The following is a 14,893-nucleotide window of genomic DNA, read 5'->3' as shown; positions in this document are numbered from 1 at the left end:
TATCATCATCATCATCATCATCATCATCATCGCCGTGTAGGCCTAGTTTTAAATTTGCCTCCAATTGGCTTGTTAACCTCTGGGACGACTTTGAAACACCTGCTATTCATTAAATATTTAACAGCAGTTTCAAGTCCAACACAAGGTTACTCCAAAAGCCAAATTCCAAAAGGACCAAAAGAATCACACTTTCTGGAAAAATGACTCGGGCAGCTGTAAATCCGAACCCTGCAAAATGCGTTATCCAACGTTCTGACCAAAGAGGACAGGACGTATCCTTCATAAACCTTTTGGGCTTCCATGCACAGCACCAACAGTCCAGAAGAAGAGTTCAAGGATCAGCCTTGGAAATATGTGCGCTGTAGCAACCATTTATTACTCAAATACATTCATAAAGAACAAGTTCCTACACACACACAGGCCAGTGTCGCAACAGGCATGGCACACTGACTCCGTCCTCTTTTCCACCCTCTCACAAGGGCGAGTTACCGCTCCCACCATGACGCTTTTTTCCAAAGACCATCACCTTACAGCGAGCACAAACGCAGGTGTGTAATTACATTAACCTGAGGCGGCGAGCGCCTTCGCCAGTACCTGAGGCTGAGCAAACACTACTCAAACGTATTATTACACTGCGGAGCAACGTACGCCTCCCCGGTGGACATCTTTCATACCAGACTGGGATTGTTTTCTATTGAATCTGACAAGCCAGGATGACGGAAGAGCCTACATCTACCAAGTGGCTAAACAAGAGTGAACGGATCTCTTAGAAATTGATAAGGCCGTCGGAGGCAGGAAATACGCAATGTGGGCATGTGCTGGTAGAAACGCAACAACAGGGGTGTAAAATCATACCTGCAAAAATCTGAATTTTATTTAGCACAACTGACAACGTGCCTTTCACTGAATTAAATATATATATATATTTAAAAGACATAATTTTAGACAAATATCTACCTGAAACCCAAATAAAAAAAAGGATAATTCATATTTTTGGTCATATTAAGCACAATACATTTGCTCCTGACATACAAAAAAAATATCTATCTAATCTATTACATTAGATATCTATATCTAATCTATATAATTTAATACAATGACTTACCACCAGCCTTTCAACTGATTCTGACGTTTGGCCGGCACGGCACAAAAGTACAACGTTGGGGAAAATGTATATTAAACTCACTTAAATATCACAGCCTCCCCCTTCCACCACCCCCAACTTCCATCGAGCGAACACGCCAGTCCTTACCTCCTTTGGCTACCTAATATAGCCCAACTCCTGAAACAAAAGCCCTCTTCTCCACCTCCACCTCCTACTACTCTTCCATCAGTATTTTCGTCCCCGGGTCCAGTGCAGGAGCTGATGTGGCATATCTGGAGAAGAGTACTCCTCCTCTGAGCATCCATATGCTTTTAAGCATCCAACCAAACCCCGATGGATTATTATTGACTCTAAAGCATCTAGCCACAAGCTAACTGAAACTGTGATGGGTTGTAATGCATGTGTGCACTTCTAACTGAGCTATTCAGGCTATGGAAATGTATAGCGAACCTCCGAATTTGCACCAGGTTGAAGGGCCAAGCACTGGGCCGCTCCCGACAGGGCCCATCGCCTGTAGATCGTACCTGGTCCGATCAACACGTCGGCAACAGCCAAATGGCTACATACAAACAGGACAACTACTAGTAAAGTACTTGCATCAGGAGCAGCACAAGCTCAGTCAAGATACTTCAGGGATCACCAACATCATGATTTCTTCCACATGTCCCAAGCATTCCCGGCCGAGCCAGTTTACTCACAAACGGCCACCAGAATGCATTTCATTAAAAGGAGCTTACAAAATTTCATACAATTAAACCTCCAGAAAGGGAAAACAAGACCTTTGTCTGGACAGGCCCATGTGCCTTTGGGAAAGCAGCCATTTTGATTGGTTTTAATGGTAAACAGAGCTACAGTGGAGTGTGTAAAGACAGGCTAACGTGTGTGTGTGTGTGGTCTCTGAAAGGGGGCTGGCTGAATAAGACTCCAGACAGTCCCACAAAACACCACACAAGCAGCCTATGCATTTTAACTAGGGCTGCGTTTTGAATATGTTGCTTTTGCAATTATTACTGATACTGCAGAAGACGGGAATATACAAATTAGCCCTCGAACCCAATGGTGCTCAAACTGCTCCTCAGGGACCTTCTAGTCGGTCCAGGGTTTTGCTACAACACATACAGCTACAGCAAAAATGTGGATTCCAAAGAACTGGTCTGAGAACCAGTGCGTTAACCAATCACTATGTTTTTGATGGGGGCGGAGAGCGTCCTGACTACCCAACAATCAAACTAATCAATCTAACTAATAACATTGGGCAATGCATGTGTATGTTCAACCAGGCCCTATTACTGATTTAACAGCGTTTCTTCAATATCTTTCAAAGCACAGGGCTACTTATTGTTGCCGTCAGCAGAAAACCTCAATTTGCGTTATTAACAACTTGGAAAGACTAGCTGTAAAAATTTAATTTCATGATGAATGGACCAATAATGTCCCAATTATTCCTTTTACATTGGAAAGCTGCTATTCTGCAGATGCAAGGCTTTGATCCAGCATCAAGCACTTTACTATTAATACTAATATTGAATAGAACTGCCTTTTGCTCTTCTAACAGCCTCAGATCATCCTGGCTTGGATTCCACATGATGTTGGAACCACTGTTTTATGATTCTGGTCCATGTTGACATGCCTGCCTCACACAATTCCTGCAGATTTCCTGCAGATTTTCAGAAGCACTTTGATGCCGCAACTCTCTGCTCCACCACGCTCCACAGATCTCCTTCTGGATTTAGATTCAGAAACTGGGAAGACCACTAAAGAACACTGAACTCATTGAATATGACTTTGCTTTGTGACATGTAGCCATTAAAAGATGGTAAATCCTCTACGATCTGAGGATCGCTGGTTCGGATCCCGGACTCAGCAGTTGGAGTCAGAGTGAGCACAACTAGCCTTGCTTTCTCAGGGGGGGGCAGGTTGACAGCACTTCCTCACCACATCACTTCTGCTGTGATGTTGGTCAGCACAGGCGTCTGTCTGTTAGCTGTTGTATCAGAGCTGGGGAGTCTAGCGAAGCTGCATCAGGGCAGTTGAAAAATAAGGAGGTGGCTGGCTTCATGTGTCGGGAGCATGTGCTAGTCTTTACCCTCCTAGTGTTTTTGGGCACTGCTCGCGTAACTGGCCTTCCACACTGGATTGAAAATAATGGAGTAAAATTATAAACATTGTCAGAGGTCTGACAAGGTTTCCATCTGCAGAATCGCCGCTCACTGGATGTGTTTTCTTTATTACACCATCATGAAACTCAACTCCAGAGACTGCTGTGCTGTAAACCCCAGGAGACCAGCAGTTCTAGAAATACTCAAACCAGCCCATCTGGCACCAACAGTCATGTTAAAAATCTACGACACACATTTTTCCCCTATCCTGATGGCTGATGTAAACATTACCTAGAGTTGCTGACCCTTATCTGCATAATTTTATGCCTCATCACCTGATTTTAATGATTGTGAAGTTGACGCACAGGTATCTAATATCTAATGTTCCTAATAATGTGCTCAGTGAGGGAAGCAATCACAACACTAGTATTTTGGACACATGTAGCAGCCCTAGTCTCAATTCCACCTTTATAAAGGCACTGCATTAAACAGTGCATCAAAGTTGTGTGGTGACGATCCTTTCAAATTTAGTGGCAGTGATGGCTCAGCAGTTAGAGCACCAGCCTACTGATGACGGGGTTGTGGGTGTGATACTCGAGACCTGCAAGCTAAAACTGTTGGGACCTTGGGCAAGGCCCTGGTCCTGGGGAGCTGCAGTTACGACATTAATATTAGGTACATTTTCAACCAATTCTTAGATTTTCTTTATCAAAATATGTATTAAATGAGAACACCGCTGATTTTTTGAAATCCTACACCAAGAGGCAAAAGGCCCGAACTTCCCACCAAGACCCAGTCCTGAACTTTCCAGTAGTCTCACCTAGACACGTTGGGGCAGAGTCGGTCACTGCATATCAGCAGCCCGTATTCAATTTCACTTTTCATTTTGCCTCATGGGAGACTGCCATCTCACCACCCTCGTTCTCAATTGAGGAAGGAAACCAGTCATCTTAGCTTTAATGACTTCAAAAAGAGACACATCATCATAAGCCTGCTAGGTTGCAGAGTCATGAAAAGAAAAGAAAAAAAAAACACAAACAAAAAAACGACTACACAACAGTTACAGTGGTGTGTCCTCACTGTTATTTTCATACGGTCAACTTAAGGCAGATTTGTGGAGGAGTGTGCCGAGATACAAAGCCTGTAGTTAAACATCCTACATCACATTATTCATAGATGTTCCAGCTCCCACTTAGATGGACTCTGAAAAGGCATCAACAACAAGCCAGCCAGAAATAATGACGTGCAACTCAACGGCTAATGCTTGTGTAACATCAAGACCGTCAAAATTAACAATAGAGGACTTAATAATGCCCTGGCATTTATAAATGTGAGAGGATACGGCACCAGCCTCCTCACTGACCCTCAATACCGCTGGCCAGTCCTGCTACTCAGTCCTGCTAGTCAGAAAACTGGAGCTAGACAGTAAAAAGCAGCACTCCCCCAGCGACTGCACCGCCCTGAAGAAATTACAACACTTCTCTCGCTGACCTGTTACATAACATCCTGTGAGGATGCAGGACATTGCTGAATCCGAGGGGTTTCAAACAAGAGGAAACACAAGACTGACAACCTTACAGTCTTGCGCTCACATTTCCCCCTTGGGTCACTCCGGTGACATACAAATACAGACATATTAAGCCAGCGCTACTTAGGGCGTGACCTGGGTGTACAAATTAATTAGATAGCTTTGGAGTGCGCGCTGGAGGGAGCGCGAAGCATCACTTATCAAATAAGGAACTACACATACGTGGGACCTGCACAGCACGCCCCTCAGTGATAAAAACAGCAGTGACGAACCACGTGAAGTGATAAAAGAGGAAGCGTGCTTAGGCCCAGGCTGCGGACTTACCTACACTAGACTGACCTCCACCACATCTTAAAAGAGTGGTGAGGGGTTAAACACCCCCCTGACCCCACCTTCACACGCAGATCCAAACATTATCGTTTAACGCGGGGTTGAACCAACAGAGAGTGGCGTTTAACCGCCTGGTTCAAGGATATGCGCCGTCCCACATAATATGATGGAAAAGTACAGCATGTGTAACACTAACCACAGGTTGAGCAGGTCAGGGGTGCTATTATTATAAAAGGAGGCAAAAGCGGTGTGACGGCAGCAGGACTGCGAAAACACAAGGGCGAACAGGTTACGTTAATAAACAGAGGTCTGACGGTACACCCAATAACAACAACAACAACAACAACAACAACAGCAGCAGCAGCAGCAGAGCTCTTCTTCACGCTGCTCAGGCTCAGGCTCAGGCTCCAGCTCCATTAGGCCGAGAGCAGAACTTCAGCCAAAAAGGAAAATTATGTAATACAGCCTGTTATGGAAAACTCCCATGTTCAGGCTCTCGGAGCAAAAGTTTAGGACATTGCGTCATTTACAAACACATCCCAGCATTGCACACGCTCACCTGACAACCAAAAAAAATAAAAAATAAATAAATAAATCACATTGGGACCTTCTGAAATTGCCTAAACGTCCCTAGAGGCATGCATCAGGCGGCTGAGGGCTTCACGAGCCATGCAGGGTGGGCTCCTGAGATTTTGACACAAAAGCTGCAATCCTGCTGGGCACAAACGTGGCGTCTCCCCTCCCTGCACCAAGTGCTTAAAAAAAAGGTGGTGTTGGTTCGTTCACTCCATCCTCCTGCAAGTGTCAAAGTTGCACTGAGGCTGTGCACTGAACTGAGGGGTGTAGATATACAGAGACTTGAGAGGAAGGTCGGAATTAACAGCCCACTTACTCACAAAAGGCATGATTGCGTGCGTGCATGCATGCAGAGCGTTAGACGTAGCTACAGCTAGCTGGGACTCGTATAAAGGCGTCACGTGCGTGCGTGTGTGTGTGCGTGTGCGCGCGCGCGCTCCTCTGCCCCTCGTCTCGCTCCAGAACTGCGATGAAAATGCAGATAAACAGCGGAACAGCAGCTAGCGAGCTATTCCAGCCAGATCTCCCACTTTTAGCTTTTAAACTGGCGCAGAAAGAGAAAAACGAGGAGGAGGAGGAGAGGGGGGAGTGAAATAACTCAGAGGAGTCAGTCAACAAAAAGAGAGAGAGTCACCTAGCTATATACAAAGCTTAGCTAGCTAAACACACAGCGTTAAAAACAACAATCTGAAGATTTAGCTACAGCTGCTATCTAAAGCTAAGCTACGCTAAACTAGCTACCCTCCAAGTTCTCCAACAGTGCCCAGTTAAAGTAGCTAGTTAGCTAACAAAGAAAAAGGAGGAACCTACCACGTGACGAGGAGCCGATTCCGGGGGAATTCAGTAGCTAGCTAACGAAGCTCCGCAGTTTGCGAATTAAAACGTAAACAAACCAAAAAATCGCTACAGAAATGTAGCTGAACTGATCCAGGCGCGAGGCCGGGGTGTCGTGCTGTGTCTCGGCCGGAGCTCGAGCTCCACCGGGTCTCCGTTTTCGGTCACGCCGCGCTTTGCAGTCACGAAATGGGCGAAAGGGAAAAAAAACGGGGCAGCGAAGCTAAAAGGAACCAGACCTGCTCTCGCCCTGCTTCAGCCACAAAGGCCACGATCACCGCGCCGCTAAACACACCGACGAGCCGGTGCTATCCGCTCCCGGACGACGTTTCGAGTGCCGTGTGTCCTCCCCTGCTCTCTGAAAGCTCCCTGCCGGCGTCGGGCGGGCGGTTTTCTGCGGTTTCGGCCGATTTTTATTGTTGTTGTTGCAGAGGGAGCGACGCTAGGAAAATGGCGGCTAGCTCCTCTCCCTCGGATTTCAAGTCTGACAAACAGAAAACGAGAGCAGGGCAGTGGGAGACATTCCTCTCAGCCGCCGCTAGAGCGAACACACGGCTCTGTCCCAGGCTGCGAGATAGAGGGCGCTAAAGCGCAGCAGATCCACGTCGAAATAACGTCCGTTTTCAGCAGGTAAACAAGTCCAGTCCTCCCAGTCCTCCCAGTCCTCCGGACCCCTGCTCCTGTCCTGCTGCTGCACCCAAATCCAAACCATCACTAACCATCCATTCTGGCTAGTGTTAGGCCATGGGGAACACACACACACACACACACACACACACACACACACACACACACTCGCTCTCTCTTTTTACCATTCAGTAAAAACTAATTATTATTTTGTCTTTAAAAGTAAAGCAGATCAGAAAAGAGATTTCTGAAACCAGCAAATCAACAGAACCTAAAACCTAAAATAACAATCTAAAAAGTCTACACCACCCAAAAATGTAGCTATAAATAATGGAAGTCTATAGTTTAAAACAGCGCAGATAATATAAAACAGCATCCACCTAAATGTAGTTACAAGTAATGGACGTCATCAACCTAAATGTAGTTACAAGTAATGGACATCATGCATCCACCTAAAATGTAGCTACAAGTAATGGACGTCATCAACCTAAATGTAGTTACAAGTAATGGACATCATGCATCCACCTAAAATGTAGCTACAAGTAATGGACATCATGCATCCACCTAAAATGTAGTTACAAGTAATGGACGTCATCAACCTAAATGTAGTTACAAGTAATGGACATCATGCATCCACCTAAAATGTAGCTACAAGTAATGGACGTCATGCATCCACCTAAAATGTAGTTACAAGTAATGGACATCATCCACCTAAAACATAGTTACAAGTAATGGACATCATGCATCCACCTAAAATGTAGCTACAAGTAATGGACGTCATGCATCCACCTAAAATGTAGTTACAAGTAATGGACATCATCCACCTAAAACATAGTTACAAGTAATGGACGTCATGCATCCACCTAAAATGTAGTTACAAGTAATGGACGTCATCAACCTAAATGTAGTTACAAGTAATGGACATCATGCATCCACCTAAAATGTAGCTACAAGTAATGGACGTCATCAACCTAAATGTAGTTACAAGTAATGGACATCATGCATCCACCTAAAATGTAGCTACAAGTAATGGACATCATGCATCCACCTAAAATGTAGTTACAAGTAATGGACGTCATCAACCTAAATGTAGTTACAAGTAATGGACATCATGCATCCACCTAAAATGTAGCTACAAGTAATGGACGTCATGCATCCACCTAAAATGTAGTTACAAGTAATGGACATCATCCACCTAAAACATAGTTACAAGTAATGGACATCATGCATCCACCTAAAATGTAGCTACAAGTAATGGACGTCATGCATCCACCTAAAATGTAGTTACAAGTAATGGACATCATCCACCTAAAACATAGTTACAAGTAATGGACGTCATGCATCCACCTAAATGTAGTTACAAGTAATGGACGTCATCCACCTAAATGTAGTTACAAGTAATGGACGTCATGCATCCACCTAAAATGTAGTTACAAGTAATGGACGTCATGCATCCACCTAAAATGTAGTTACAAGTAATGGACGTCATGCATCCACCTAAAATGTAGTTACAAGTAATGGACGTCATGCATCCACCTAAATGTAGTTACAAGTAATGGACGTCATCAACCTAAATGTAGTTACAAGTAATGGACGTCATCCACCTAAAATGTAGCTACAAGTAATGGACGTCATGCATCCACCTAAAATGTAGTTACAAGTAATGGACATCATCCACCTAAAACATAGTTACAAGTAATGGACATCATGCATCCACCTAAAATGTAGCTACAAGTAATGGACGTCATGCATCCACCTAAAATGTAGTTACAAGTAATGGACGTCATGCATCCACCTAAAATGTAGTTACAAGTAATGGACGTCATGCATCCACCTAAAATGTAGTTACAAGTAATGGACGTCATGCATCCACCTAAAAGTAGTTACAAGTAATGGACGTCATGCATCCACCTAAATGTAGTTACAAGTAATGGACGTCATGCATCCACCTAAAATGTAGTTACAAGTAATGGACATCATGCATCCACCTAAAATGTAGTTACAAGTAATGGACGTCATGCATCCACCTAAAATGTAGTTACAAGTAATGGACGTCATGCATCCACCTAAAATGTAGCTACAAGTAATGGACGTCATGCATCCACCTAAAATGTAGTTACAAGTAATGGACGTCATGCATCCACCTAAATGTAGTTACAAGTAATGGACGTCATGCATCCACCTAAAATGTAGCTACAAGTAATGGGCGTCATCCACCCAAAATGTAGCTACAAGTAATGGACGTCATCCACCTAAAATGTAGCTACAAGTAATGGACATCATCCACCTAAAATGTAGCTACAAGTAATGGACGTCATCCACTTAGAATGTAGCTACAAGTAATGGACATCATGCATCCAAAATGTAGCTACAAGTAATGGACATCATCCACCTAAAATGTAGCTACAAGTAATGGACATCATCCACCCAAAATGTAGCTACAAGTAATGGACGTCATGCATCCACCTAAAATGTAGTTACAAGTAATGGACGTCATGCATCCACCTAAATGTAGTTACAAGTAATGGACGTCATCAACCTAAATGTAGTTACAAGTAATGGACGTCATCCACCTAAAATGTAGCTACAAGTAATGGACGTCATGCATCCACCTAAAATGTAGTTACAAGTAATGGACATCATCCACCTAAAACATAGTTACAAGTAATGGACATCATGCATCCACCTAAAATGTAGCTACAAGTAATGGACGTCATGCATCCACCTAAAATGTAGTTACAAGTAATGGACGTCATGCATCCACCTAAAATGTAGCTACAAGTAATGGACGTCATGCATCCACCTAAAATGTAGTTACAAGTAATGGACGTCATGCATCCACCTAAAATGTAGTTACAAGTAATGGACGTCATGCATCCACCTAAAATGTAGTTACAAGTAATGGACGTCATGCATCCACCTAAAATGTAGTTACAAGTAATGGACGTCATGCATCCACCTAAAAGTAGTTACAAGTAATGGACGTCATGCATCCACCTAAATGTAGTTACAAGTAATGGACGTCATGCATCCACCTAAAATGTAGTTACAAGTAATGGACATCATGCATCCACCTAAAATGTAGTTACAAGTAATGGACGTCATGCATCCACCTAAAATGTAGTTACAAGTAATGGACGTCATGCATCCACCTAAAATGTAGCTACAAGTAATGGACGTCATGCATCCACCTAAAATGTAGTTACAAGTAATGGACGTCATGCATCCACCTAAATGTAGTTACAAGTAATGGACGTCATGCATCCACCTAAAATGTAGCTACAAGTAATGGGCGTCATCCACCCAAAATGTAGCTACAAGTAATGGACGTCATCCACCTAAAATGTAGCTACAAGTAATGGACATCATCCACCTAAAATGTAGCTACAAGTAATGGACGTCATGCATCCACCTAAAATGTAGTTACAAGTAATGGACGTCATGCATCCACCTAAAATGTAGCTACAAGTAATGGACGTCATGCATCCACCTAAAATGTAGTTACAAGTAATGGACGTCATGCATCCACCTAAAATGTAGTTACAAGTAATGGGCGTCATCCACCCAAAATGTAGCTACAAGTAATGGACGTCATCCACCTAAAATGTAGCTACAAGTAATGGACGTCATCCACCTAAAATGTAGCTACAAGTAATGGACGTCATCCACCTAAAATGTAGTTACAAGTAATGGACATCATCCACCTAAAATGTAGCTACAAGTAATGGACGTCATCCACCTAAAATGTAGTTACAAGTAATGGACATTATCCACCTAAAATGTAGCTACAAGTAATGGACATCATCCACCTAAAATGTAGTTACAAGTAATGGACATCATCCACCTAAAATGTAGCTACAAGTAATGGACGTCATCCACCTAAAATGTAGTTACAAGTAATGGACATCATCCACCTAAAATGTAGCTACAAGTAATGGACATCATCCACCCAAAGCATAGCTAAAGGTACTGAGCCCTCAGACTTCAATCCAATCTAAAAGTCAACCAGAGCGTATCTAAATACACCTAAAATAAAACTGAAAACGAATGGAAGAGGATGTCTTGGTCTATCAGCTGTGTCTGGGTTGCGTAAGAAAACAAGCAAATCTGTTTTTAATTCTGTGAAACATTCCCGTTTCTGTTTCTCTGCTCTAATACACGCATTTTAACCTCGCCAGGTGCCTGGTAATGAGCTGATGAGCTGTCTGTTCTCGCTGGAGAAACACTCAAATATGTAGTACAGATGGACCCTTAGCAACAGGACTGAGAAGCCCTGGCTTAGACTAATCAGGATTTTTAACAGCAAATCACCACTGCAGTTCTGTCCAAGATTAGGCCTAATCCATGTCTGGGAAACCGACTCCCACAAAGCTTGTTACCCCATGAAGCTCTGACGGTAAGTTTGCTATCCAGTGATGTATGTATGATAGCGCTGCACTACATAAACAAACGAGGACAAAAGAGTCACACTAAAAATCCACTAGGGCAAAAAAAAAAAAACATAGCAGGAATCTGTGGGATAGTGGTGTGAAACACAGCTGTGCTGCAGCTGTTTGTGGCTGCAGGTCCCCGAGAATACAACCGGCTGTGTTCTTCTAGGGAGAGAGATAATTAGGACAAAAACATGCCAGGCAAACCTGTAGGTGTATGGCCTCTCTGCAAAGAGGTGAGACGGCAGTAGCAGAATTCACATACACCAGTCACCCACAACCTTAGCCTCCTTAGAGTCAGTCAGTCAGGTCTTGAAGGTGATGAAGGCAGGGGAAATGGTCAAGAGTAAGAATCTGACCCACTCTGAGAAGAACCTAGCTGTGGTGGCTAGACGGCTGGGTCAAAACATCTCCAAAACACCTGGCATGTATTTTTCTGGTGTGCAATGGTCAGTACCTACCAAAATTGCTCCAGGGTCCTGGGCACCTAAGGCTCAATGATGAGATTCCTGGAGGCCCCACCTCACAACTTACAGGACTTAAAAGACCTGCTGCTGACGTCTTGGTGCTAGACACCACAGGACACCTTCAGAGGTCATGTGGCAGCATGAGGGGGACCTACTCTAATATATCTGGTGCCATGTTATGGCTGATCAGTGTATTTCTGAGTATATCCAGGTAGGCATGGGCTATGAGTGGTTGTATACACCTCCAGTCACATGCGCAGCAGCATGAATTAGCCAATGCTCAATGGAGAGCTTACAAACTACACTGTTTTTAGTGGTGGGATCTGAAGGAAAGCACATTAGGAAACAAAGTTTAATAGGTGGTATCAGATAGAAACGTCACTGATGAGTTATTAGGGAATTTATGCCTATGTTTAGGAGTCCTGCTGCAGCTTCTGTTGCCTGGAATGGACCTTGCATGTGGTGCTGCTGTGCAACGTGGGAAAATATGCCAAGCCTTTAGCACAAAACGGGTGGAGAGTTTTAAAAATAGTTTAAAAATGATATATATATATATATATATATATATATATATATATATATATATACACACATTATATTTTAGAAATTAGCTTAAAACAGAAGCAATGATGACACAATAAAGGGGGCCCTTGATGATGATAATAATAATAGTAATAATAAAAGCTGCTTACTGCTGACAAGCGAAACTGCGCCATCTGCTGCCCAACCTACCACAATACAGCCACACCTGAGATCGGTCACCGCAGTCAAAGCTGAAAAGAGCTGCAGGACATTCCTTTACACTTTCTACCATTGTAACAGGTGTGTGAGTGTTAGTTATTTTTATGGCTTAAGTTAACTTGCTAATGGAGAAATCCTGCTTTGCCAAATACTCCCGGGACAACTGTTACAAAACTTTCTTGCAATTAAACGTAATTTAAAGCAAATAATAAATAAAAAATAATAATAAAAACATGGCTTGTCTCACCGTTGAAAGGCCCAGGCTGAGTCCTCTGTGCCGTTTTGTCCAGACAGCTTTCATTATTCCAACCAGCTGAGAGAGTTCAGCTTGATCCAAACACCCAACAGATCGGGTACTACTGGTAAACCTGGGGGTGAGAGAAGACACCTAATGAGTTGGGCTTTAAGAACTTAAAGAACCACAAGTTTTAAAACAATGCCAGTGCGATTAGTCTGCAATTATCTCTAACTTGGTCACTGATAATGACACAGGCGTAGAGATGTGTTAGACAGCCTGCTTGGATGCAATGGAACTGGCCCTCTGCAGAACAGAGGAGGAAGAGCTCGTAAAGATCGTCAAATAGAAAAGAGAAAAGCTCAGGACTGTCTGGGCTGTGGCGTTTTTTATGGACGTAAAAGCTGGACACATAAGAAGCAGCCCAGAAAATCTCATGATGCTTTTGAATCTTGCCTTTAGTGTTGGAGAAGACTTCTGAGAGCACCCTGAGCAGAAAGGAAACAGATCCTTGCCCAATTTAAGCCTCATCTTTCCTCCAAAGCTAAAATAACTCTGGACATCCCTATCAGGCCACTCTCAACTTCTGGCCAAGTGAAATCCTGGTTTGTTAAATAATCATGAACTATTTAAAACAAAAAAAATGATGACAGAATATTAGGTTGCATTCTACATTTAACACTGAACTATATGAAATTTACCTGAGAGACATTGTTGACCAATCCTCAACTTTTGAGCAAATCCTGGCGCGTTAAAAAATCACAAACAAACAATTCAGGAGCCTAAAACCCCCGAAAAGATTTCAAAACATTATGGAGAATAACTATCCATACTGTCTATTTATGGCCAATAACAATAATAGCAGTATGCAGTAACAATAACAATACTAATAATATTATTACAGTTATTATTATATTAATAATTATCCTTTAAGTTGCTTGTTATTCATATTTTTATTTCCACTTTTAATCAGGAGGGTCAACTAAAGCCCATGTATGAAAAAGAGCTGAGGGATTCCTACTGGACAATCCTCAACTCTCCTATATGATCATAAACAAGCAGTTTACAACCATAAAACCTATTATATTATACCTATAACCTAAGATATTATAACATATAAGATGTTTATATATAAGATAATATAATAGCATCATATTGTTTTTTAGTTGTGGTTTGTTAAATGAGAGAGAACCATAGATAGAATATTAGCTAATACAAAATAAAAACACTATCCATATGGTCTGCTAAATAATTATAATAATAATAATAATAATAATAATATTGAAAATAACACTAATGCTGCATATGATTCAAATTATCCGTTCCACCTTAAAAATGGTGCAGCGGCTGGCAGTCCTGTCCCCACTCCCCAATGCAGCCCTATTGCACTATTTAAGGTGGACCGTGCAGTTGGGAAAAGAAGCTGCCCAGTGAAGAGCCAAGCACAGCTCCGTAAATCTGGGTAACAGTTACTGTCCAGCATCTAACCGCACATATTAGAGGGGGGGAAAGTGGTCGATAAAAGCCGCAGTGCTCTCATTGAGACAGTATTCGTCCATGAAGTTGTTTTAAAGGCTCGTTTTTACTGGAAGAGAAATAAAGGAATAACAGCAGCTAACAGCCCAGTGACTTGACCAGCCAGCTAGCGTCATTAGCTGGCAACCCGTCGCTAGGCCAGGCATCGGCTCCGGGAGAAAAACACGGGGGTGTTTGAGATATTTGAGGTGTCCTGTTAGAGAAGAGACACATTTAACAGTCTGTCTGCTGTTTGGCAAGTTTGGTAAATACATGTAAAAGTTAAAAGCGGAGCGGGGCTAATACTGTGAGCTAGCCCTGACTGACTGACTGACTGAACGGACCCAGCTCGGCCCTGTTGACTGCGAACCTCGGAGCTGATTTTTACTTTGTCGTACAGTGCAAC

The 14,893-nt window shown here is 42.9% G+C and overlaps 1 protein-coding gene across 3 annotated transcripts in view; it reads right to left on the bottom strand.

The window, feature by feature from the left end:
* Positions 1-13,289, bottom strand: part of kansl1b (KAT8 regulatory NSL complex subunit 1b) — a 74,096-nt gene extending 60,807 nt beyond the window's left edge. Inside the window, exon 1 of one of the 3 annotated variants that reach the window (XM_072675174.1) lies at positions 12,985-13,289. The gene's annotated coding sequence lies outside the window, so the exon portion shown is untranslated. Of the gene's footprint in view, positions 1-6,448; positions 6,967-12,984 lie in introns of those variants that run through there. The other 2 variants (XM_072675172.1, XM_072675175.1) reach the window with 2 other exon arrangements.
* Between the last annotated feature and the right edge of the window lie 1,604 nt (positions 13,290-14,893).

The sequence above is a fragment of the Salminus brasiliensis genome, chromosome 3, assembly GCF_030463535.1.
Source record: "Salminus brasiliensis chromosome 3, fSalBra1.hap2, whole genome shotgun sequence".
NCBI classification, from domain to species: domain Eukaryota; kingdom Metazoa; phylum Chordata; class Actinopteri; order Characiformes; family Bryconidae; genus Salminus; species Salminus brasiliensis.
Note: the sequence above shows the minus strand (reverse complement) of the source record. Positions and strands in the feature narration are given on the sequence as shown.